Source organism: Oratosquilla oratoria, chromosome 4 (assembly GCF_046742065.1).
Source record: "Oratosquilla oratoria isolate Oo_2021 chromosome 4, ASM4674206v1, whole genome shotgun sequence".
Lineage (NCBI taxonomy): Eukaryota > Metazoa > Arthropoda > Malacostraca > Stomatopoda > Squillidae > Oratosquilla > Oratosquilla oratoria.
The window spans coordinates 82,393,566-82,417,765 of NC_134780.1; the positions used below are offsets into that span (position 1 = coordinate 82,393,566).

A 24,200-nucleotide genomic window follows, 5' to 3' on the forward strand; every position below is an offset into this window, starting at 1 on the left:
CGAGATACTTACAATCATTTACTATGTACAATTTATTTTCATGTAGTTGAATAAGATAAATAATAGTTTTGGTTTTTATAATTTACTAGTATCAGTTGGTACTTAATTAAAATCAACATAATTTACCAGAACATAATGTGACAAGTTGAAAAATATCAAATTAATATCTAAAAGAAACTATTCATTTTAAATCAGCAAGGAGAAGTTATACACTTGAACTCTCTATGTAGCATACCTAAGCGTGTTTATGGTACCACATTTGCGATGCGATTTTGTTAAAAGGGGGTTTGGTTCACCGTACGAAGGTGTTTAGTATTTATATTGTTGTCCTCAGTCATTTGTTGTGGTGTGAAGGGGAAGGTAGTGTCTCAGTAAAGTGCAAATTGTAAATATTTGGGTGAATATTAAAGCCTTTACTATAGAATCTGAATAGGAAGGGTGGATTATTAGGTATAGAATATCTCCAGAAAGTCGTGCAAGGTAAGTTGTATGAAGGTTAGAGTTTGAGATGACAAAGTATTGTGTACTGTCTTGATTTCGACTGCTACAGTTGTCTAGGTCTGTTCAAATCAGCTGTTCAAAGCTGCACTTGCTTTGTCCAGATACACCTGTCAAAATATTACATTTGCATGATTTATGTACCTAATTCATTGCAGAAATTATTAAGGAATAATGATATCTATGTTTCGTGTACAGTGATTTTAAACCCAAATATGTAGCAAGGAATATTTAAAGACTGAATTATTTGGGATTCAGAAACAAACCAAGATTCATGTGAATTAACAAGATTAAATTTTTTTCGTTTCATGAGATAGTTTTTGAGTGGTGTCATTAGCATATTACGAGTTAATTGTTTTAAAGATTACCGGTATATACGTACACAACAACTGGAATTGGCGTTGTCTCTTGCTAACCAAAAACAACATTTTCTTGTATTCATAATTTATTAAGGCATTTATAGTAGTGTGACATATACGATTGTGTTCTTACATTCACAGGCACAGTGTATATGAACAAGGGGTTCATTGGATCTTTGCATTTTATATGTGCATCAAATGGACTTGCATAGACAGCACATAAATACTAAGTATACAATTGAGCTGAGGGAGAACATAGATAGTATACAATTGAATTGATCTTCATATATAATCTTAGCTGTTTGAAATTGCACTGGTAATTTACAGTGTATGCTTTTTTATATAATAGCAGATACATATCAGAAGAATCCATTGAGATTTGTTCATCTTAACTTTTATATTGTGAACTCACTATGTCAGTTGATCTTGCAATTACTCAATAAAATGGAACGCATAGACTATGTGTTGTACTATGACAGATGATTGAAAAGATTAAAGTAATATATGAATTGTACTCAGGAGAAATCCCAAATGCGGTTTATTGTTGCATTAAGTCAACAGTTTTACTGTGGAAGAAGTAATGAAAAGCAGCCAGGAAGGAGAGTTTAAAATTATTCTAGGAAGACAATTTACTAAATGATTATATAGGACTGTAAATATGATACTATAATGATAATTGTTGCCTTGAGAAAGCTTAAAGCACATAGTCCCACTTAAATCCCATAGATCTTTGGGAGGAAATGCAGGACTGTTGTCCGTGTGGACTTAAGGCAGACAGTTTTCTATAACACAAATTGATAAGAGGGGAGCAGTCACTAGTTTTTGGTTCTCCTTCTTTCTTGAAGTTGAAGTTTTGTTGCTTCCCTCCATCAAGGATGCATGTATATTCAGTAAAGTCTTGCTAACTTGTTTTTCATTTCTTTGTTGTTATTTAATGTCTTGTTTCATAGTTTATATTCATCATTCAAAAATTTCACTTCATGATCATATATATATATCTATGTGTATATATATATATATATATATATATATATATTCCAAACTTTGTAGTGCCCTATAAGTCAGCTTTGAGCATTTCAAGTAGTCATGGGGTTCACATCTCGGATATTCTATCTCTTGTCATTTTCTTGGACTATGGTACTACAATTATCTGATATATCTCTAATTTATATATTTGTCTGGGGTTCAAATGAATTCGGTGTGTCTGTCAAATCCCTATTATTCAGGCTGTGGTTGCCAGTCCATTGATAAATTAAACTGCCCTCTGTGAGATAGGCTATGAACAAGTTGATAGGCAGTTGGCATCTACAATGTCAGCATGGACTTGGTGCCATAATCCATGGACTGCATGTGGTGCTGTTGGCCATTTAGCACTCCAGCACCATTCCCTCTGGCTGGAAAAAGAGATTAGTCATTCCTATCTATACAGGGAAAGGGGACTGGTAGGAGTGCAACTTACCACAGTATTACATCACTCACAGGCAAGGTGCTCTTCCATCTGTTGCAGGCATGGGTTTGTTCCTATCCACTAAAGCAGTGGTTCTCAAACTTGTCCATCTAACGGAACCCTTTCACATTTACTGGAACCCCCAATGAAAAAATATTTTGACAGACTTACAAAGATTTAAGACTAACCGTCACCAACACACACAGTATACAGTCGTACACTCGTACAGTCTCTCTCCCTCTTTCTCTTCTCAAATGTAAAAGATTTCGTCACTTTCATATTTCTTTTTATTCATTCCTGTTCAAATAAATAAATGATTTTATTTTTTGCCATGGAACCCTTGAAAGGTCTTCACGGAACCCTGGGGTTCCGCAGAACACAGTTTGAGAACCACTGCACTAAAGTTACAGAGTTTTAAGTTGTCTAGGTTCATGCCTGCTAATTCAACAACAGATTAAGATTCTAAAGCTTCATGGTCTATTGAAGCACAGCATGAGTTTTAGCAGAGGTTGCATGTGGCATATATTGATCTTAGGAAAGCATTCAGTTCAGCCCATGGTGCTTTGGACTTGTTTAACTAGAATATATTAAGGTTCTTAGTATGTTTGTAGGAGGACTAAGATTTGAATGTTGAAGTCACTTGTGCTCTTTGTCTTGCTATATGGTTATGGGATATGAACTTATGGGGCATCTCGGTGTCTTTGGTACCAAGTGCCTTCAGAGAATTATCGGGTATTTCCAGTATGACTTGGAAACCTGGGACTATTCCCTGAAGCTCAGTCAAGTTTTGTTACTATCATAATTTGTTAACATCAACTCTGATTATATAGCCTGTGGGATGATTCCCAGATCCCACTTACAGGATTATCTCCACAGGAATCAGCCCTTGATGGAGAAGATGAAGGAAACATTCACAGGACTTATGTCTGGAGCAAAATAACCAATCCTGCCAAGAGTTGTTTGGGATGGGAAGGATGTCTGCATGGGGGTTTGGTCGGAGAAACCATGTGGAATGAAGTCAGTGTGTGAATGAAGTAATGTGTACCCTGAGGTGTGTGCCCTCCACTGATGTTGAATAGTGGGAATACAATATTGTTCATCATCCTCTTTGTCTTGATAATCTATTTGTCACAAATTTAGAATTATTTTCCACCTATAAAATTCTCCAACCATTTGTTTCTCTTGATTATGTACAATGTTGTCATCATTGCATACATTACATGTTTTGATTCCTGCCCCAGATGCAATTACCACACAGAAGACAGGGAATGCCTCATTTTGCATTGCCCCATGCAAGACTTATGCAGATACCAACACAATATCTCTTCCTTGAGTGCCCTATGGGCCAATCAGGTACCTGTTGCCATTACCTGAGAGGGAGGGGTCTCCTACACAAGAGAGACCTGGGGCAACAGATCTCAAGGATTACTTTCTGTTTTTCATATATGCTTTTTTTTCTCATCCTTGAGATTTTTTATACAGTTTTTGGCTATCTCAAGTTTATTTGTATCATCATGCGACTGTTTTTTCATTCTCTCCCCCAAAATGAGTTTCCATTTTGCTTATTGTGGCTTACATATTGATCAAGGCTTTTTCATCTTTGTTGGTTGCTTGCGGGCCAATCTGGGAGCCATGGATTTCCTGGAGAAATGGATTGATATTACAAACATATACTGTGTTTTCACTTGCACAAATCCATTTTCTTGTTGCAGTCTGGTTCTTGAAGTCCTTTCTAAAACAGTAGCTCAACTTGTTATCTATGTAAGCTCATCACACTGTGTTCAAGTTGACTGTGGTCCTACCTTTCATATTGGCTCCTCCCTTACATTTCCTGCATTTATATGCTATTATTATGTTTTTATGTTTAATTAGTATTCCTGCCTTGCCCTTGACCTTGACCTAAGCAGTATGGCAGGGGGAAGGGATGACCCTTCATCCATGGGAATGGTGTCAAAAGGATTTTGTGTAGGAAGTAGGTGCATACTTCGACTTGTCCACTCCCCTTATAAGGGGGTGAGGGTCTTTGGCATGTGTGTGGTACTCCAAACATTCTTCAGGACATGTATTAATGCCATTTTTTAAGAAAAAGAAATACAGCATACTACATCATGACTTATAATGGCTTATTTTTCATTATTAATAGCCACTTTCTTTGTTCCTGCTATTTCTTGTATATTTTCTTAATGGGACTCAATCACTACATCTGAGGAGTCTCCATAAAGGTATAGATTTCTTTGTTACTTTAATTTCCAAGTTTCTTCATTCCCTTTTCCACAAGCCCTTGCCATTTCTCATAACATTTAAGTACTGCATGGTACAGCTATCTCATCCCAATAGTTAGATGGGACTAGTGATAGGTAGTATCTGTTAGTGATGGTCTTGTAAGACGAGAAAGAACAACCTTCAAAATCCAACTTCCTCACCTCTGGTCTCTGAACCAAGCTCAAGATCTCTCTGTCAACTTTGGCTATTTCTCCTCCACTTTTGCACATAAGAGGAGTTGACATCTGGTGATTACTTCCTTCCTCCTCTTTCTCCTCCTCCTCCTCTGCCACCTCCTTCTCCTTTTGTTCCTCTTTCTCCTCCTCCTCTTCCTTCACCTCCTTCCTCCCCTTATCCCTGTATAAGGAAAGATTTAGAAAAAAATGTAAATGTCTTTATGAGAAGATAGAAAAGAAAAAATTATAGTAGAGGTGATAGTAAATGGTCTGTCTTCAAGATTGTCAGTCAAAAATAGGCTGTTTTCTTTAAACTTAGAGTTAGATATTTCTTGGTGTCATGGGTTTTTGCCTGCCCATAGAGGTGCCTCTCTGGTGAGAGAGAATGATGTGAGCCATTCCTAACATGCCACGCAAACACAACTCACCAAGCCCCACCTCCACCCAGAGATGTGACCCAATCAATCAGGAATTAGTCAAGTTTGTGCTTGTTTATATTCTTGTGTATCATTTGGAAACATTTCCCAACTTTTCGGGCATCTTATGTGAGGAAAAAAATAACTTGGACCAGGAAAGATTAGTAAAATTTTGAAAATGTTGAAATTTTTTCAATTATCAGATTTCCAATATCACAGCTCTATCTGGCATGTACCAAACATTCTAACATCAACCAGTACACAACAAACTGATCCTGCAACCAACACACTGAAACCCACATCCTGAAGCACCTCATCACAAAACAGACACATCTTAAATATATTGAAAGTAAGAATAAACAGTATCATAAGTACAGAGAGTTGCAACTGATCTTACACAAACCCACCATTACATCCACACAGGAAACCAAATTATTGCCATAAATTAAATTACGGTATCTACATTCTCCTTTTCTGCATGAAGCGGCCTTGCTGTGGATGTGCTGTGTCTTATGACACTGCTTCTGACCCAGGGCAGTGAACAGGATGCAGTGATGACCCGTCATCCAGGAGGTGCCAAGATAAGAGGGAGGGTGGAGGGGAGTGGAATATATAGGTAATGGAATGGGTGGGAGTGGTTTCTCTGCCTTTTTCTTTTTGGATACCCCCTGTGTAGGGGGAAAAACCCTTTGGTATATGTATGTACATTCTTGAATTACGCTCTAATCATAAAAGAAGAAACTCAGGACAAAATTGGACTCATACGATGAATACACAAATGTATACCTTTCTCCGAGAGAAAGGAAATCAATCACTCAAACACCACTGTAAAAATAATCACCATCCAAGCACAAATAAAGAAAACAACTTCCAACATCTTAAACATCTACATACCACTTACCACATCAACACCTTTAGACCTATAGTCATGAGAGGGCTCAGTCCATCACCCCCACAAAAATATAATTATGATATAAGTAAGATAAAATTAATAAAAATAATAATAATACTTAGTCCCTCCCCCCAGAAGTACAAAGAAAATTTATTGAAATAATAATAGCTATGAAGAACTATTATACTTTATATAATCATGCTTTGTATAGTAAAGCTTAAATAATTGAAAACATCCAAGATTTTCAAGTAGAAATATACATAGATGGAAAAGTATAAAGACAAAACTCCTTTACAGTAGAAATAGCCCCCCTCCCTCCCAAATATCAAGTCCTGGTTATGGTCTTGTCTCTACATCCCAGCCAACCACTCACTGATATAACACACCAAATACCCCCAGATGACCTGAATGCATATCACCCCATATAGCCTCTCACACAAGCTCCAAACCTAAACCTACTAATCTTCATCAAACACCCCACAGGATAACCTCAACACAACCAACAAGCAACCTCCCCAAACAATTAAGTGTGCTCACCCTCACTCCATCCACAAACAGCATGAGAAACCATTTATGATCTCCACTCAGATTAAATCACCATAGAAATGTGAAAGAATAAAGCATATATATATATATATATATATATATATATATATATATATATATAAATATACACACACACACACGTGCACTTAATAGTTTAAATAAAATGAGATATGAAGACAGGACACCACGAGCATAGCTCCCCTTCCCATAAAATACAACTAGGTAAATACACATCTAGATAACCCACCATTGTGAGGAAATGTTCCTCCGAATCAAAATTAAACCCATGACACTAGAAAATAGGGAAATTGCTGAAAATTATGTCCAAGATAAAATTAGACACATAAGCCCCCCTCCACCTTCTCCAATGACACAGCAAATTATGTGAATATATATATATATATATATATATATATATGTAAATATAATATATCAAATGCAGGTCTAATCACAAGTGACCCTCCACACCAAACCCATAACACACCAAACATATCACTATCCATCACTGCAACAATAAAATAGTAGCTAGGAACATAAATCTAACTCAACAAACTAGAACTATGGCCGAGGCAAAATAGAATGACTGCTTGCCCTCAGAGGTCCCTGCTTACCACTGACTACCATGATTCAGAGTTCCAACAACCAACAGTCAGATTTAATGACCAAACTCTTCTATTGGGCAAGAACCCTAAAATACTGGGCCCACTCATCTATGACGTGACTGTGGAAAAGAATGAACATATAAGAACCATAGCTGTTGCAGGATTTGGACAGCAGAAAGAAACTGTGATCACCATAAAAGCAACTCATAAGATTTACACTTAACAGTGCATTCACAGCATGGTACCAATACCTAAGAATGAATAAAACAAAGACATCTTACAAACAACACTTGCATGAAGAATAAATGGCTGTACTAAAACAGTCCCAACATTACATTTACACCCAAAATCCAGAACCCTTCCCATAGAGAAGGACATAAAAATGATACACATGGTTCTCTGCAGGAACCCTTGAACCCTTCACACCATATCACAAAAGCACCCCCAGAGAATGTGATTAAAAATCAATATACCATTCAAACATGTACAGCACCCTACAGCATATCTATACAGAAACGTATCCATACTCAAGTCACAAAACAAGCACTGCAGTAAATCTAAAAAACTCTGTACTTATCCAAGCTTCTCCAGACATCAACCCAATTAAGAAATAATCTACCCCCCAAAAAAATATATGATAGTAAAAATGAAATCAAAAGAACTCCTTGCATGTCTGGGTTCAAATCACCACCCCAATTAAAGACAGCATTAACACAATTGGCATGAGTACAGACTAACTACCCCATATGCAGCCACCACACAATGAGCACCTCATTCTACATTGCCCTACTCTCACACCATCCCGACGACAACTAGACGTTTCTATCTGAATGATTTGTGTGTGCGAGCTGGTGGCTGTTGCTGGTTGCCTGGAGACTGACTTCCGGGTGGCAGTTGTCGATCCAGCGGTAGAGGGAACTCCGTCTTTTCTGAACGATGTCAGCGAAGCTTATATTGAAGGATGGAAAGGTAGTCGGCGTTTGCAACGTCAGCGCCGGTTTACTATATGATAGGAGGCGAGGCCATGATTCGTAAGTTGAATGTGGTGCTGTCTGCTGTTTGGCAGACCTGTACCGCGTCCTCTGACCGGAAAAAGGGACTTATGGCCCCTATCTGAAAGGGGAAAAGGGGCAGGAAAGTGTAGGAATCGCTACCGTAGTAGCATTGTTCAATGCTTAACCCATTTGTTGTTGGCGCGGGTTCGTTCCCGTCTGTTAAAGTTTCAGAGGCTTGGGTTGTGGGTTCACGCATGATAAATCAACACTTGACGAGATCTTGTTAGTTCGTGTTCTTGTGGATTGACGACGTGAGCCTCGACAGGCTTACAGCCTATGTTGATATCAAAATCTCAATGTATCGTGGGGAGCTCTGAAATCTGGATGGTGCTCTGGGAAAGTGCTATAAAGTGTGAAGAAGGTATATCCGGGTTTTTCCCTGTTAATTCAGGAGTGGCAGGCCCAAGAGTCGCTGACCTGGATTTTGCCGATGATGATGTACTCCTTCCAGCGTCGTTGGAGATTCTGCTTGTACACCATGAGTCGCTGCACAGGGAGGCGAGGGCACTGGGACTCGAAGTCTCATAGACCAAGGTCCAGGCATTCGGGGAGTGGGGGTTTACTAAATAATTCAGTCTGTCCGTGGATATTTTCGAAGGCATTATGGTCTTGGTAGTGTAGAGAATAATAGTGATGGGTAATGTCAGGAAGCTCTTAGAAGGATTGGTATTGCCCGAGGTGTTGTGGGGTTGGTCCACCAGAGTATATAGCGTTATTGATATCTATGTAGGAGGACTAGTATAATCTTCAAGTCGATTATGCTCTCTGAACTGTTTTACGGCTTTGAGATATGGGAGTGCCTCGATGTCGTTGGTACCAAGTGCCCTCGGAGAATCACATGGTATTGCTACAATGATTGATTATGCATCATACCAACAACTACTCCGTCAGACTCAGTCAAAACCTGTTACTTACATAATTCGTGAACGTCCATCCCGGTTGTATGGGCATGTGACACGCTTGCTTGGTAATAAGTTCTACTAAGAGTTGGTTGGGATGGGAAGGGTACCTGCATGGGGGCTTGCTCCTGTCCTGCATCCCATGTTATTGCGTAAGTTGGAGTATGATTTTTAACCATCATAATATTATGTTTATGCTATTGGTTTAGATACGAGAGTGACTTCGAGATAGCTTCTCCGGATATGGATTGAGCCAGCCATGTAATATTCGTCGTGCTGCCGGATATGCAACACTCCAACGCTAAACTGACACACACACACACATTTATATTTATTATTTCGTCGCCGTTAACCCGCGTTTCTATCCCCGGAAACAAAGTCGAAAAAGGGTATAATCAAATTAGGCAAAGGTGCGTGTGCTTGTATGTACAGTACTGCGTTATGTATTGCCCAGTCAGTTCATAAACGTCAGTATTTTGTACACGTTTCGACATAAGGAGACCGGTTACAGAATATTGGATAAATACATGGCCATATAAATCGTGGTTTAAAAACCGATACGAAGCGTGTTTCTGCTCTATTCTGCATCGACATTGCAAAGTCCTCACAGTAAGTGTTGTCATACTTGAGAGAAGGTTGTTAACGGTTTTGGGGTGGGAGGTTATATTGCGTTATTCATCTTCTTCCGTTCCGTTCCTTTGTTCGATTGCGGTTTGAAACGACCTGAATTTCCCTCACGTTCGCATGCATTCGATACTGCAACAAAATTTGACCACCTCTGATATTTTGTTTTCGGTATAAACCATTTAATTTTGTTTTGTTTGCATGTGACTACATGTAATAGTGTAGAAACTGAAGTTATGATATTTTACGCTCGTGGGTCTAGTCCCGTGACGGTTGCGTTGAGCCATTTCAGGCCCTGTATACTATATCGCCGACGACGACGTTGAAAGACCAGCCGATTCTTGGACCTGGTCGACACGGTAATAGATTACTATTAGGATTATTTTCACAGTCATTTCGCATATGTGGTATTATCGGTTGCTGGATTGATTAAAAATCTATCAGTGGTATAACTAATATGGTGCATCGCATAGTAACATTGCTGAGAGGGGTAGTGAGAGAGTAGGAGGGGCTGGTATTGTTTTCCTGTCGTTTTAGTTCAGCAAGTGTCGGCCTGTACTCGCATCGCTTCACAAACGCAACTGCCTTGACAAGACCAGTCAGTTCTCTGTCCTCTGGTTTCTTACGCACGCTGATAGAGCATGTGGCGTCATGCATCACATCGTAGGTATGTTTGAAACTTTGCCGGTCGTCATCTATAACTTCGTTAGATTTTCAAGTTGTAGATTATCAGTATTGACGAAAAATGTCCAACGTTCAGAGCTGGGCGCGTTACCGCTGGACAGGTAGTGCGTTACCGCCGGATAGGTAATGTGTTATCGATTTTGATTTCCTTAGAGTTGTCCGCGTTACTGCGTGTATGTATATATATATATATATATATATATATATATATATATATATATATATATATATATATATATATATAGACACGCTCGAGCGCGCGCAGCAATGCGGACCGCTCTAAGGAAATTAAAATTGGTAACGCATTGACAGAAATGCACCCCCTATTTTTCGGTAACGCGCCCAGCTTTTCCAACGTTGACACATAGACTGCGCAGAGGGCGGGTAGGGTGTTGCCTCTGTGAAATTAAATTGCTTGATGACAATCAGAACGAATGTACGAGTCGTTAGTCATTGTATGCAGGACTGGAGTGTACATTATGACCCTGTACTACTACTACAGTGTTTGACAAAGTTAACTTGCTCTACTCAAGGGAATTGAGCTCCGTCGCTGGTTCTCGGTGATTCCAATCTAGTCTACTAAACAACGATGTGTCCCTCTTTAAGAAAATAAAATAAATAAGTAAAATATTCCGTCCTGAGCCAGCAGAAAATATGTAAAGCTTTCCCCTTTTTTCTCTCGTTTTTGTAAGCATCCTCTCTCAATACAACATGGAGATTAGAAGACTGAAAATGAGGTAAAGAACGTAGGAGTATTTAGTAATCTTTTCTTCCACTCCACCCCTTCCCTGTTAAGTAACATTGTCTGGCGCTCGACTGAAAAAAAATGTAAAGTGGGTTATTGGGATACACTCAGTCATTCTTCCCTCCCCTCTCTCTCTCTCTCACTCTTTCGAGTTGATTTGCCAAGCACCCTTCTTCAATTGCAAAAGAATTAAAAAAAAAAAAAAATGGCACGCAGGTCGCTGTTGCTGCAAAAATACTAAACACTTGGGGTCTGTGTTACCTAACATCACAGGCATCGATACTCTTGGCCCTTTCCTCCCACAACAGCGGTCGAGTCAGTACCATTGCTACAGAGGTGCCAGTGTTTCGGGTTTCTAGGTTGGCATAGATTACATAATTATGACAAGAGGAAGGCACAACGGTTGGTAGAGCCACGCGCGAAAAGGAGCCCAAGTGAGGCATTGTGGGTAGGACATTCTTGAGTTGAGCGGGCGACAGAAACCGTTATTACATTTTAAATTTTCATAGGTTTATTTCGTGTTCTTACGTTCCTCTTGCATATTACTTGTTCTTTTTTCTATTGTGTACGTTTGTTTTGTATATTCCTTGTTTGATTATTTCATGTCTAAATGTTTTTAATTTTCCATGTTTAAGTAGCGTTATTTTATTTATTTTTTATTTATGTATCGTTTCCTCTCCTCACCCCATCCTTTAATCTATGGATAAAAGCATATGTAAAGTACAGCACGTAATAATAGTTAAAAATTAATCTCCGTTCAGAAAAGAATGTCGGTCAATTTAATACTTCTGTCTCTCCGTTCTGCTGTTCCCCTGTTTTCATCTTCCCTTTGTCTGTGTTTATGACTTCATCGGTAAGATATTTTCCCCAAAGATAGAAGCGCTGGTTATTGCTGACAAGTTATCGAGTTTCCTAAAAGTTGCACGGTCACTCATCACCACATTATCCAAGCAGTCAATCCGTCGACCAGTGGTTTCCACTCCCCTCCCTCCATTCATCCATCCGCTCTCCCCATCATCAGCTCCACTCCACCTCGTTTGCGAGAAGGGGTGGCGGTGGCGAATAGGTAATTTGAGGCACTGGGCACAATTACTGCACATACCTTATGACCCCCTATCTCCTACTCTGGGTCATCGTGCTCTCCTTTTCACTTATTGTATAAAATATACAAACCAGTTAACATCTAACAAGACATTATCGATAGCGTTACATAAAACATACAAATCAGTTAGCTTCTAACAAAACATTATCAACACAGCTACATAAAATATACAAACCAGTTAGCATCTAACAAAACATCAACAGCGTTACATAAAGCTAATGGGAGTAGCGGTCGTGGTCGGGGATGTGCAAGACTAGGACCGCATTTGGTTGAAGTAAAAGTTGGAAACTGTTGCCATAAGACAAACTTGCCGTAGACATGTGCATTTTTTACTCCAAACTCACCGAGAGAAGTAATACGCTTATGGTGTTGACCAAAACGTAGTATGAGCGTTGACTTAATTTCAAGAATGAGCTAAGACCTGCTCGAGGATATTCCTGTGTTTCTTTCATGTAAACGAGAAGAAATCGTTCACTGTTATGCTTTGCTGTTTTAGAGTTCTCGTTTTTTTTACACTGTTTATGTGAGCGAAAAATAAGAAATGCATGAAAAAAGATGAGCCCGGTAATATCAGAGCGTTGGTAAGCATAAATTAACATGACAGGTAGGTGAGTGATGCTACGAGAATAAGTGAAAGTGTGTGCGTGAGATGAACGGGCAGTATCATGGGGGGAAAGTGTTCAGGTACAATCTTCCCACGAGTGACGGGAGTGAGTGGGGTGGGGATGTACTTAACAACGTACCACTCCCACGCCTAGCCACCTCGCTGTGCGGGTTATCAGTTGAGAAATAAAATATTGGAAGGAAGTATCACACTTGTTGAGGTGAATGGAGTTTATGGTTATTATTTGTAAAGGGAAGTTTCGCGTAGGGAAATTTTCGCGCTGGGGAAGTCCAGGTTTAAAAGACGCTGACTCACAAACGTGGTAACGTTCATATGGATACAGGTCAGGCATGCGTACACGATATCAAGGCCACGCCTACGCTCAGGACACCTGCAGCGATTACACGTATCCACACACCTGTTCGTACTTACACACACACACACACACACACATCAGTGTATGTCATATGTAATACTTCAACTATTAGATAACCACGCGAATGCAAGATCACTCATTGGGGAAGGTGGGCTAATTCGCATATTCGATGAAGCCCAACTCCCCCTCCCCCCCACACACACACACATACGCCATTTGTAAGCCTATATTTGGCTTTCTGTGGCTAGGACCAACGCCATTCTTCGGGAAAAAATACGCACGTGTGCTCATGCTTTGCTGTCTTCATCTAGGGATGAAAGAAGCTTGTGCGTAACGTTTATTTATAAATAGTGTCTAAACACTGGGACGAAAATATGTGTTCATGCCCCCCCCCTCTCTCTCTCTCTCTCTCTCTCTCTCTTTCTCTTTCTTTCTCTCTCTCTCTCTCTCTCTCTCTCTCTCTGTCTGTCTGTCTCTGTCTCTCTCCCTCTCTTTCTCAAGTCAGTTCATCAAGGAGAGGAGAGTTAGAGAAACAGGGGTGAATGGAGAATGGTTGTATATAGATGATGCTGTGATGCATGAGGTGGAATGGACGGGGGGATGGGGGGTGAGGTAGTATGTGTGAACAAATTTTGACGCAGCCCGAAGGAATTTCTCCCCGTCTTCTCCTTTATGCATGGGGGGACGGAGAGGGGGTCGCCGATTTAATGAAGCGGCCTTGCTGTGGATGTGCTGTGTCTTGCGACACTGCTTCTGACCCAGGGAAGTGGACAAGGTGCAGGGATGACCCGACATCCAGGAGGTGCTAAGATGAGAGAGAGGGTGGAGGGGTGTGGAGTGTTTTCAGGGATGGAAATGGGTGGGAATGATTTTATGCCTTTTCCTTTTTGGCTACCTCCCTTGTAAGGGGGGAAAAGCCTTGGTATATGTATGTATGTAAGTGTCTTCTATGATCCTGAGAGGTACTTTGTGTTTCAGAGAAATGTAGCAAACTCGATAAAACCCCCATTTCATTACAAAGGATTACAAAGGTGGAGCATGCCAACAGGAGACCTTTTGGTCCATAACTAGGTCGGATGCGAAAAAATTATAATAATGATAAATTATATAATAGTATAAGTAATAATAAATAAAATCAATGCATAGGTATAGTTAAATACTAAACAAACTGGTAAGTAGTAAAAAATAGTAAATTGACAAATAACTGATAAGTGAGAATCAAGCAAATAATAATGTAATATAGACATCATCCTATCTACGCTATTATTAAGATGAAAATAAAATTAGGAAGATATGGTATATAAATATATATTTATTAATATATATTTATATATATATATATATATATATATATATTTTTTTTTTTTTTTTTTTTTTTTTTTTTTTGCGCAGGGGTTCCTTGAGACATGCAATTTATTTTAAAGGTTACGCAAGGATAAAAAGGTTGAGAAACGCTGTTTTAGACATTCGAAGCGCCTTATGCTGACTGAATACAGCGTCTGATATACTGAAAATACGTTCAACCGAGGCTCGAGTGCCGAAAGACTGATGGTTTGTTTTTCGAAACGCAGCGTTCGAGTGACGTCTTGTGCAAGAGTAAAACCAAAATATCCGATCTTCCTATTTATTTTTTACACTGAAGAGGATCGGGTATCGGGGAAAGAAATCGGATTTTTCCCGGATAATCGTAAGTATCGGATTTTCGATATCCTAGACTGACGAACGCTTCGTATGTCTGTGATGACAGCGTCTCCTGTTGAGTGCATGCGTGTGTGTATGTGTATTTTTTAGTTTAGTATACAATCTTGTTGTAGAGGAGAGCTGCAGAAAACCAACCCACGTCATCTGCTCTGTATATTCGCAAAGGTAAATTCCTTTATTCACCCCATTTTTGTACACACACTTACACACACACACATACACACGTATATATAATATATATATATATATATATATATGTATGTATGTATGTATGGAATAAAACACTAGGAACGTGTGTTTTATAAATGCAAGGTAACCATTTAAGAAAATAAACGGGGCAGAGCGCTCTCATATATTACATCTTCAGTATAATTACACTGAAGATATAATATGCGAAAGCGCTCTGCTCCGTTTATTTTCTTAAGTGGTTACCTTGCTTACATATACATATATATATATATATATATCTATATATATATATATATATATATATATAGAGAGAGAGAGAGAGAGAGAGAGTATGGGATAAATGTGGGTAAAATCAAGGTGATGAGATATACAAGGGGAGAGAATGGCAGTGAGATGAAAGTAAATCTTAAAGGAGAGAGGCTGGAGGAAGTGGATAGCTTAAGGTATTTGGAGTCGCATGTGGCAGGAAAGGGAGGAGTGGAGGTAGAGGTAAATGTCTTGAGGGATCAAAACGTGTCATGAGAAATAGGCACCTGGGAATGGATGCGAAGAGATTGTATGAAAGAGTGATTGTGCCTTTGTATGAGACAGAGACTTGGAATTTAAGAGAGGCGAAGATGAAAAGTTTGAATGTGTTTGTGATGACATGTTTGAGAAGTTTGGTAGAGGTTACTAGGCTGGAGAGAGTGGAGAAGGAGATGAAAGATAGGGCTGATAAAAAAGTATTGGGATGGTTAGGACACTTGGAAAGAATGAATGAAGAAAGATTAGTAAAAAGAAGTGTGTAAGGCTGAGGTGGAAGAAGTGAACACGAGGGGCGACCGAGGATGAGGTGGATGGATGGGGTGAAGGGGGCATTGAGAAAGAGGGGAATGTTTGTTGAGCAAGGGAGAGGGCAAGAGATAGGGACGAGTGGAGAGTGGATGTGTATATATGATACTGTTATACAAGGAAGGGAAGGGCGGGGGAAGGGGGTAAGGAGTGTTTATATGTGAATGATATTTTGGCGCAGCCGGAAGAATTTTCTCCCAGTCTTGTTCTGCATGAGGGGACGGAGAGGTGGAGGGGTCGCCGATTAAGTGAAGCGGCCCTGCTGTGGGTGTACTGTGCCATGCTGCATTCCTCCTGACCCAGGGCAATGGTCGGGATACATGGATGACCCGTCATCCATGAGGAGCTAAGATGAGAGCGAGGAAAGGGTGGTGGGGGGAGTGGGTATATGCCTTTGACTACCTCCCTTATGGGGGGAGGGGAGTGCTCTTGGTATATAAATGGATAAATTTAATGGGAATGGGAAACACAGGAGTTTTAGTCCGAGTATATTCCTGACTAGTTTCGCAGGTATGCTTTTTTCATCTAGCAGGAATAACCCCAGACTAAGACCACTGTGTTTTTCCCACTCGTGTCAACCGGTCAGAATGTCTGAACGTGTGTGTGATTCACCATTTTCTTGGATCACGTGTTGGACTTGTGATCGACAACTATTACCGTCCCGGACGAGAGCTCAGTGTTCATACATGATCCGATCTATGGATCTTGCTGGGACCATACAGTGTGTGTAAGTCTGTGTGTGTGTATTTGTGTGTATGTAGGATTAACACTACATGTGGTAACAGTTCACAGATTCCCCGCTCTGTATATCATTGTAATATATATATATTTATATATATATATATATATATATATATATATATATATATATACACGTATATACTGAGTTAAACACATCAGAATTCTTACCCACATTGTTTTTCTTTCTAATGTTCTCAATTTTTTACAGTAGATCTTGCTTCAGGAAGATGATCTAAGTCAGGCCAACCAAAGTCTTCCATTGTTAATTGACGTTTCGACTATATGGAGTCATTTTCAGAGTAGTGAAAAGAGATTATACTCTTACACAGCTACAGTACACAGTTGACAATCTCTCTCTCTCTCTCTCTCTCTCTTTCTCACACACACACACACGCACACACACGCACACACACACACGCACGCACACACACACAGCAGGTATGCATTATCAGCATATTTGTATTGCGCGCACACGACCTGCATGCATACACCGTAATGATGTACATGAACGTGCAGCACGCACGCATTATCAAGGCCCGTTTTGGCCTGTGCGCGCACCTCAGTCCTCTTCGTTTGTTTGTTTTGCTTCGAACCTAAGCGACGTTGCAAGGGGTGTGTATGTGTGTGTGTGTATTCACCTTGGTCTTTGGATCGCGTGTTGGACTCGTCATCGAGAGCTATTTCCCTCCCGGAAGAGAGCTCAGAGCTCGTATGTCCGATCTATGGGTAATGCTATGACCTTACACGCACACACACACCACAACTCCCCGCCCACGAGAGTTGGAGTAACGACTCGAAGCGCAGCGATACTGAAATAATTTCAGCCCTGAGTTGGATTCGAACCAGGTACTGTCGCACCTCCGAACTGACAGTCCAGTACTCTATCAACCGCGCCACCGAGTCGTGGTGTGTGTGTGTGTGTGTGTTTGTTTGTTTTCCCAGTAGTGTTGACTTGTGTTGCTCATGAAGTCTTACGTTGTGTTTGCATTATATATAGCCACGTGTTTCATCCCCCCCCATGGGGTATTGACTGCTTGTATAATGTAGTTGATGTTTTAGTAACTTGGATTAATTATCCGTTGTGCTTAAACTCCTCCTTAAACCACTTCTAGGAATCCATCTCCTGGGTGGATAGAAGCTCTGGTTATTGTCGACAAAGTACCAATCCCTTCCCAGGTTCAGGTTGATCGGTGGCAGCCGTGTGATGGGGATGACGTGCTTGACTCGTGATCGACAGCCATTGCGCCCCCCGGATGAGAGCTTAGAGTTCGTTTATTTTTGTCATTAGGTAATGTTGTGACCACACACACACACACACACACACACACACCATCCACCCCCTTGCTCAAGTGGGGCGGAAACAGTGTAATGTAAGTGAAACTTCGAAACCCTGAGCCGGGCTTCATCTCCGGTCACCCCCGTGGCCAGTCCTCGACGCTAACAACTACCGTACTCCAACAAGGGAAGTGAATGCTTGAGGTCCGAGTGAAGTGACAAGTGAGCAGTATGGATGTACTGTGTGTGTGTGTATGTGTACGTGTGTGTGTACGTGTACACATGTATATAGTTCTATGAGGAATTTCATTAATTTTGAAATTTCCAATACATATATGGAATATTTTGTTGATTTTACAATAATGGGGATTTTTTTATTATTACTATAGATCCCGTCTTCTTTATCCGATAAACTTAGTTTTGAATTCGCACACGGATAGGTCGTATTTTTATATACTGTATACGTATTTTGCTCCCATGGTTGTGATGGCAATCTTGCCTCAGATCAAGATATCTATGTCAGTTTTGCCCGCTCCCAGTCAGTACTTGTACAAGTTACCAAGTCAGAATTTGAAAACTCGTTTAAGATTACGGTTATACAACAGTCGTCAGTTGGCATTCATATATATAGATATATGTTTATATTTAATATTTATTTACGTGTTTATTCTTGCTAATGAATTTAATCATTTATTTGTGCGATATAAGGGTTGCGTGTGCATTGGTGCGTTTGTGATTGATGGTGATATGAACCACGGAAGCTGGCGTGAGCGACGCTCGGCTGTGACGTCATGTCGGCAAGTCCTCATTGATCTGGACTCAATTATGTTTTCATTTTAACGCGTTATATCCTGGATGGAGCGTTTGTCCAAGATATGAATTGTATATTTATTCAGTTCAACAGACTGTTAAGTGTAAATTAGGATATAACACCCTTTAGAGTCCCTACACAATAAAGCGATCTAATGTCAGGAGTGAATGAAAATATTAAGTATTTCTATAGACTTAAGCGAATATATATATATATATGTGTGTGTGTGTGTGTGTGTGTGTGTGTGTGTGTGTGTTTATGCGTAGTCCCAAAAAGTACATATAAGCTCAATGATACCACACGACAATAGACGATACTTCATGAAAAGTGACTTTAATTAGACTGCACTATATGAGTAGGCTTGTCCTTATCAGCCAGGTATAGTAATTTGCCTGCTGAATGCACAATAACAACGAGTCGACAGTGTATAGTATGCGATATTTTTTTTATTGATTTCTTTATGTATTTATGTATTGTTGTCTTTTTATAACAGACACAGAGGTACAGATAAAATATTGTCCCTGTCTCTCTCTCTCGTTCGTTCGTTCGTTCGTTCGTTCGCTCGAGTGTCCTTCGCGAATCGGTGGCTGTCACGGCCATGCAATCCCACATGCGGAGAAAGAACGAGTTAGAGAGACAGTGCGGGGAGAAATAAGTTATATATATATATATATATATATATATATATATATATATATATATATATATATATATATATATATATATATTATATATAATATAAAGCAAGCGCGTGTGTATGTGCGCTAGTGCATGTAGTATTAAAAGTCTGTGCGTGCGTGCGTTTGTGTATAGCTTGCCCTACATGATCCATATTGCACAATATTCCGTATTGAACAAAATTATTGACGGTATAGCGATGGTATTGAAGAATGGCACAATATATTGAAGACATCAAAGAAAGGCACAATGTATTCAAAACATCAGATACCATCCCTACACCGTCAATGATATTGTCCAATACGGAATATTGCACAATAATATTGATCGTCTAGGGTACGTTTATAACCGCGAGAGATTTAGTGTGTGCGTGCGTTTGAATGTACGTACAGGAATGTTCATTTGCATACACGAAATAGTGGCATTGGCGTAGTGTGTGTGTGTGTGTGTGTGTACGCACGTGTGTACCACATTATGTACATGAATCCGTGTGTATACAAATACGTGTACAGCATGTTCACTGCAGCTGCAGATCAAAGTCCAACAACACGTCATATATGGAAGCCGACCATATGTTCTTGATTTCAGAGTTGTATTCGGTTTGTTTGTTATGTGATTGTATTTCATTCTATTTTATTTACTTTTTATTCTATGTTATTATTGCTTTGTTTTATGTATGTTTGTTACTGTTCCCGAGAAGGAGAATCCACTTGATTCATGAGATTATATGACTGTTTAACGTCGCGGGCTCCCCCTATCAGGAGGCTAGTGCGGTACCCCTTACAGAGGACTTTGTAGCCTGGAATTTGGTGCACCATGCCCTTGGTCCAACTCGCTGGCGGCAAGGGTTCGAACTACCGTCACCTCGACCTCCGCTGCAAGTAGCGACGCTCTAATCCGTTCGGCGAGCGAGCATCCATGTGGAAAAATATAATTATGAAAAAAATCCTTCTATTTCTTTGTCGTACTTTTATGATTTTGTTGTGAAACTGGGATTGGTGAGCAAATTAAGGCATCCTAATTTAACCTAATTCCCTACACTTAATCAGGTGAACGAAATCCCTGGGGTTACTGGTGTAATGGTAACGCGCTCGACTGCTAACTCGGCGGTCTGAGTCCGAGTTGTCGCTCTGGGCTGAAAAAGCATTACGACGCTGGAAGTCGGTACTCTAGCTCTAGTGGGCAAGGCATTTGTGTGTGTGTGTGTAAGGTTGCAGGGTTACCCATATATGAGCTCTAAGCTCTCATCCGGGAGGGTAATAACTGTCGATCACAAATTCAACACGTGATCCTAGACCGTGGTGAATCATGCGGTTGACATAACAATGACCATTTCCTCATGCAAATTACGAATAATCGATATGATTCGTAATCACAGTGTGGGCTTCGTGGTTTGATTCTGTGGTTAAGAATGAAAAGGATGGTTTGTAAAGAGGATTGGAGTTAGCAATCGAAATATATAGTTTCGCTTACGCAACTCTTTCTTTCGTCCGACTGTGGTGTTAGTTGTTATATATGTATATATATATATATATATATATATATATACATATATATATATATATACATACATTATCACCAGGTGGTACATCAAAGGTGTGCCGCCGATATTGCAATTATTTCGATAAGAAACGCACTTACGCGCGCGCGCGCACACACACACACACACACACACACACACACACACACACACACACACACACACTCTGTGTGGGCAGTTTTTTCCCCGTTGCGTGTTCGTTGGAATTACTTCCAGTGTAGTGAAGAGATTGGTTCTAACTTTTTGGAGCTTTGTGAGTAATTTACCTAATTTTAATGTACAAAGTAACTTATGCTCGAGGGATTCCGTCCATCCTTCCTTCGATCCAACTTTGCTCTGTCTTTACCATTTCGTTTTTCATCTGCTAACCGATGTATGGACAAGGCCCTTCGAGTGTAATTTGTATTTCAGTTTCTTTTTCGTCGAGAAAGTCCAGTTCTTTTCATTCTTTTTAACCTTTCTACAATATCAACTCTTCCTTTCTCCCCGCTTTAAACGCAATTTTTTTTTCTAGGCCTTTTTGTCGATTTTATTCAATTCTGTCATTCTTTTTAATCATTTTGTAATATGAACTTTTCCTCTCCTCTTTCCTCTTCAAATACAATATTTGTTTCAGTTTCTCTGTGCCTTTTTTGTCGATTACGTCCAATTATCTCATTCTACAGTATTTTATCATTCTGTACTACATATCTCCCTTTCCTTATGTCGACACTTGCAATTTATGTAGCCATCCGTGTGTTTTGTCAAATAGCCTGGAAACCATTTTGGATGTTGGTCTTTGAAAATCTTCTATTTTCTTTTTCTTTTTGTGTTGTGAACACACTGATCCAGGTATAAACTGTCCATCCATCCATCTTTTTGTATTGGGAACACACCACTGCAGGATAGTTTATCAGACACTTTCACTAGATCCAGTTATACACTGTCCACCTATCCATCTTTTTTGTATGGGGAACACACTACTGCAGGCTCGTTTATCAGACACTTTCTCTAGATCCTGGTATACACTGTCCACCCATCCGTCTCTCCTAGAGCACATCAGTCGCTCTTGTGTAAGACCTGAACAGTTTTGAAACGTTTGGTCTTGTTCTGAAACCAGATTGGTTATCCGACAAGATCATCATCTTTTCCCAATACATTGGTCATCAGTCTTTTGCAGTTCTTCCATTTTACCCATGATGGTGGTCAAGTAGATGTAGGTCGCTTCGTACACAGTTTAGGACCTGTTCACACTAGCGGTTTGAACTGCGGCGGTTTACTTAAAATGTGAATCAATGGAGGCGTTCACACACGACCGCGAGGTTTTTCCCAGATCATGTGGCCCCGCCCTGTTTTCCGCGTGGTTCAATCTGCTAATGTGAACAGGGCCTTAGAATTCTTTCGAATGAAATGTTATTTTTTTATTAAGTTGGTATTATTTGATTATGTATGTAATATATTTATCTAACATTGTATCATAGTTTAGTATTTGTTCTCTCTTCGTAAAGCATTGAAATTAGTTGTCGCTTGAAATACATTTTAATTTGAATATGTGTTGAGCTCACTCTGGTAAGCGGAACCCTGGCTACGTCATTCTTTTTTTTTTTTCTTTTTTTTTTTTTTTATTAAATTCCTGGAGGAAATGTTGTTGCAGAAAAATAAAAATATCCATTTCAGATAAATAACTGCCAAGGACACTAGATGACTGGATTTCCCTTCTTTCCTCCTTCATAAATTGGAACCACATTAGCCTTTTTTCAAACCCACGGCACTTTTCCTTCTTCCACTGAGCATAAATTAGATTTTAAATCTCATTTACCAATAGTTTTCTACATTCTTTGAGTATCCAGTTTGCAATCGCATCAATCATCGGGTCTTTTCTCACTGTGTGTGGGTGCCTGCATGCGTGCTTTCATGCAATCCAAGGGAATTACATAAGCTTTGCTTACTCACTTCGTTTTATGCAAAAATCCACCTTTCCCTTGTATGTTCTGGATCAAAAGAATACTTTTGGTGTGATTTGTTGATCTGATGGGATGCCACGTTTCCTGTGGCGATTTAATTGGTTTTTATTTTTTCACAGCGTTTCCAGTGCAGTTGATGCCGCGTCTGTGGTCGTGGGTTGTCGTCGACCCGACTTGGGGCGAGACACATTTGATGTAAACAAATACTTTTCGTGTGTGCTTGTGTCCGTACGCGTGAGATTTGACTTTAGTGAAACCAATGGGAAGGAGATTCTAACAATGGTGAACAAATTGCAGGAAAGTTCTTATTCGAAAATTAAACATAGATGATGAAATGGGAAAACTAACACAATCTGTGGAAGAAAGGAGAAAAGATGATGAAGGAAGCGGACGTAGAAAATGAAGTATAGACGATGTAAATATAGTTAACAGAACAAAAACGGATCGCAAAATATTGAGGTGTTCCGCTACAAATGTAAAACGCCTCGAACACCCGTACCTGCAAATACTTTGCTACCCCCAAGTTCGGACGTTGCTTTATGGTTTCATGACCTTTTAAGGCCCTGTTCACACTAGCGGCTTAAACCGCGCCGAAACCGCGGCGGTACTGCATAAACGAGAAAAACTACGCTGTTGTGTGTGAACGCCTCCATTGGGTTATATTGTTATTGAACCGCGGCGGTTGAAACCGCTTGTGTGACCAGGGGATTAGTCTTTCTCTTCCCGAGATTGGGGTAGTGCTTCCCCTGCTGAATAAAATCGCTGGGAAAAGGCTCATGTTCAGTTTTACTTATTGTGAGTTCAGGGTTATGTTTCGTGTGTGTGTATATATATATATATATATATATATATATATATATATATGTGTGTGTGTGTGTGTGTGTGTGTGGAGGTGAGGTAGCAAAATGAAACGTTAAGGCTAGAGTATGGAGCTTTATTCAGAACCAGACGTTTCGACCTCTTGGGCCTTCCTCAAGGCCAAAGAGGCCGAAACGTCTCGTTCTGAATAAAGCTCCATAAAGCCTTAACGTTTCATTTTGCCACCTCACCTCCATATTTGTCTGTCTTTACACACACACACACACACACACACACACACACACACACACACACACATATATACATATATATATATGTATATATATGTATATACATATATATATATATGTATATATATTTTTTTTTTTTTCTCCTCCTCGATATA

The 24,200-nt window shown here is 39.8% G+C and overlaps 1 protein-coding gene across 11 annotated transcripts in view; it reads left to right on the forward strand.

Moving 5' to 3' along the window:
* Window positions 1–338: 338 nt before the first annotated feature.
* LOC143024996 (transmembrane and coiled-coil domains protein 2-like) overlaps window positions 339–24,200 on the forward strand; it is a 749,123-nt gene continuing 725,261 nt past the window's right edge. For all 11 annotated transcript variants that reach the window (XM_076184578.1, XM_076184576.1, XM_076184581.1 and 8 more), the window contains exon 1: window positions 339–480. The gene's annotated coding sequence lies outside the window, so the exon portion shown is untranslated. The remainder of the gene's footprint in view (window positions 481–24,200) is intronic.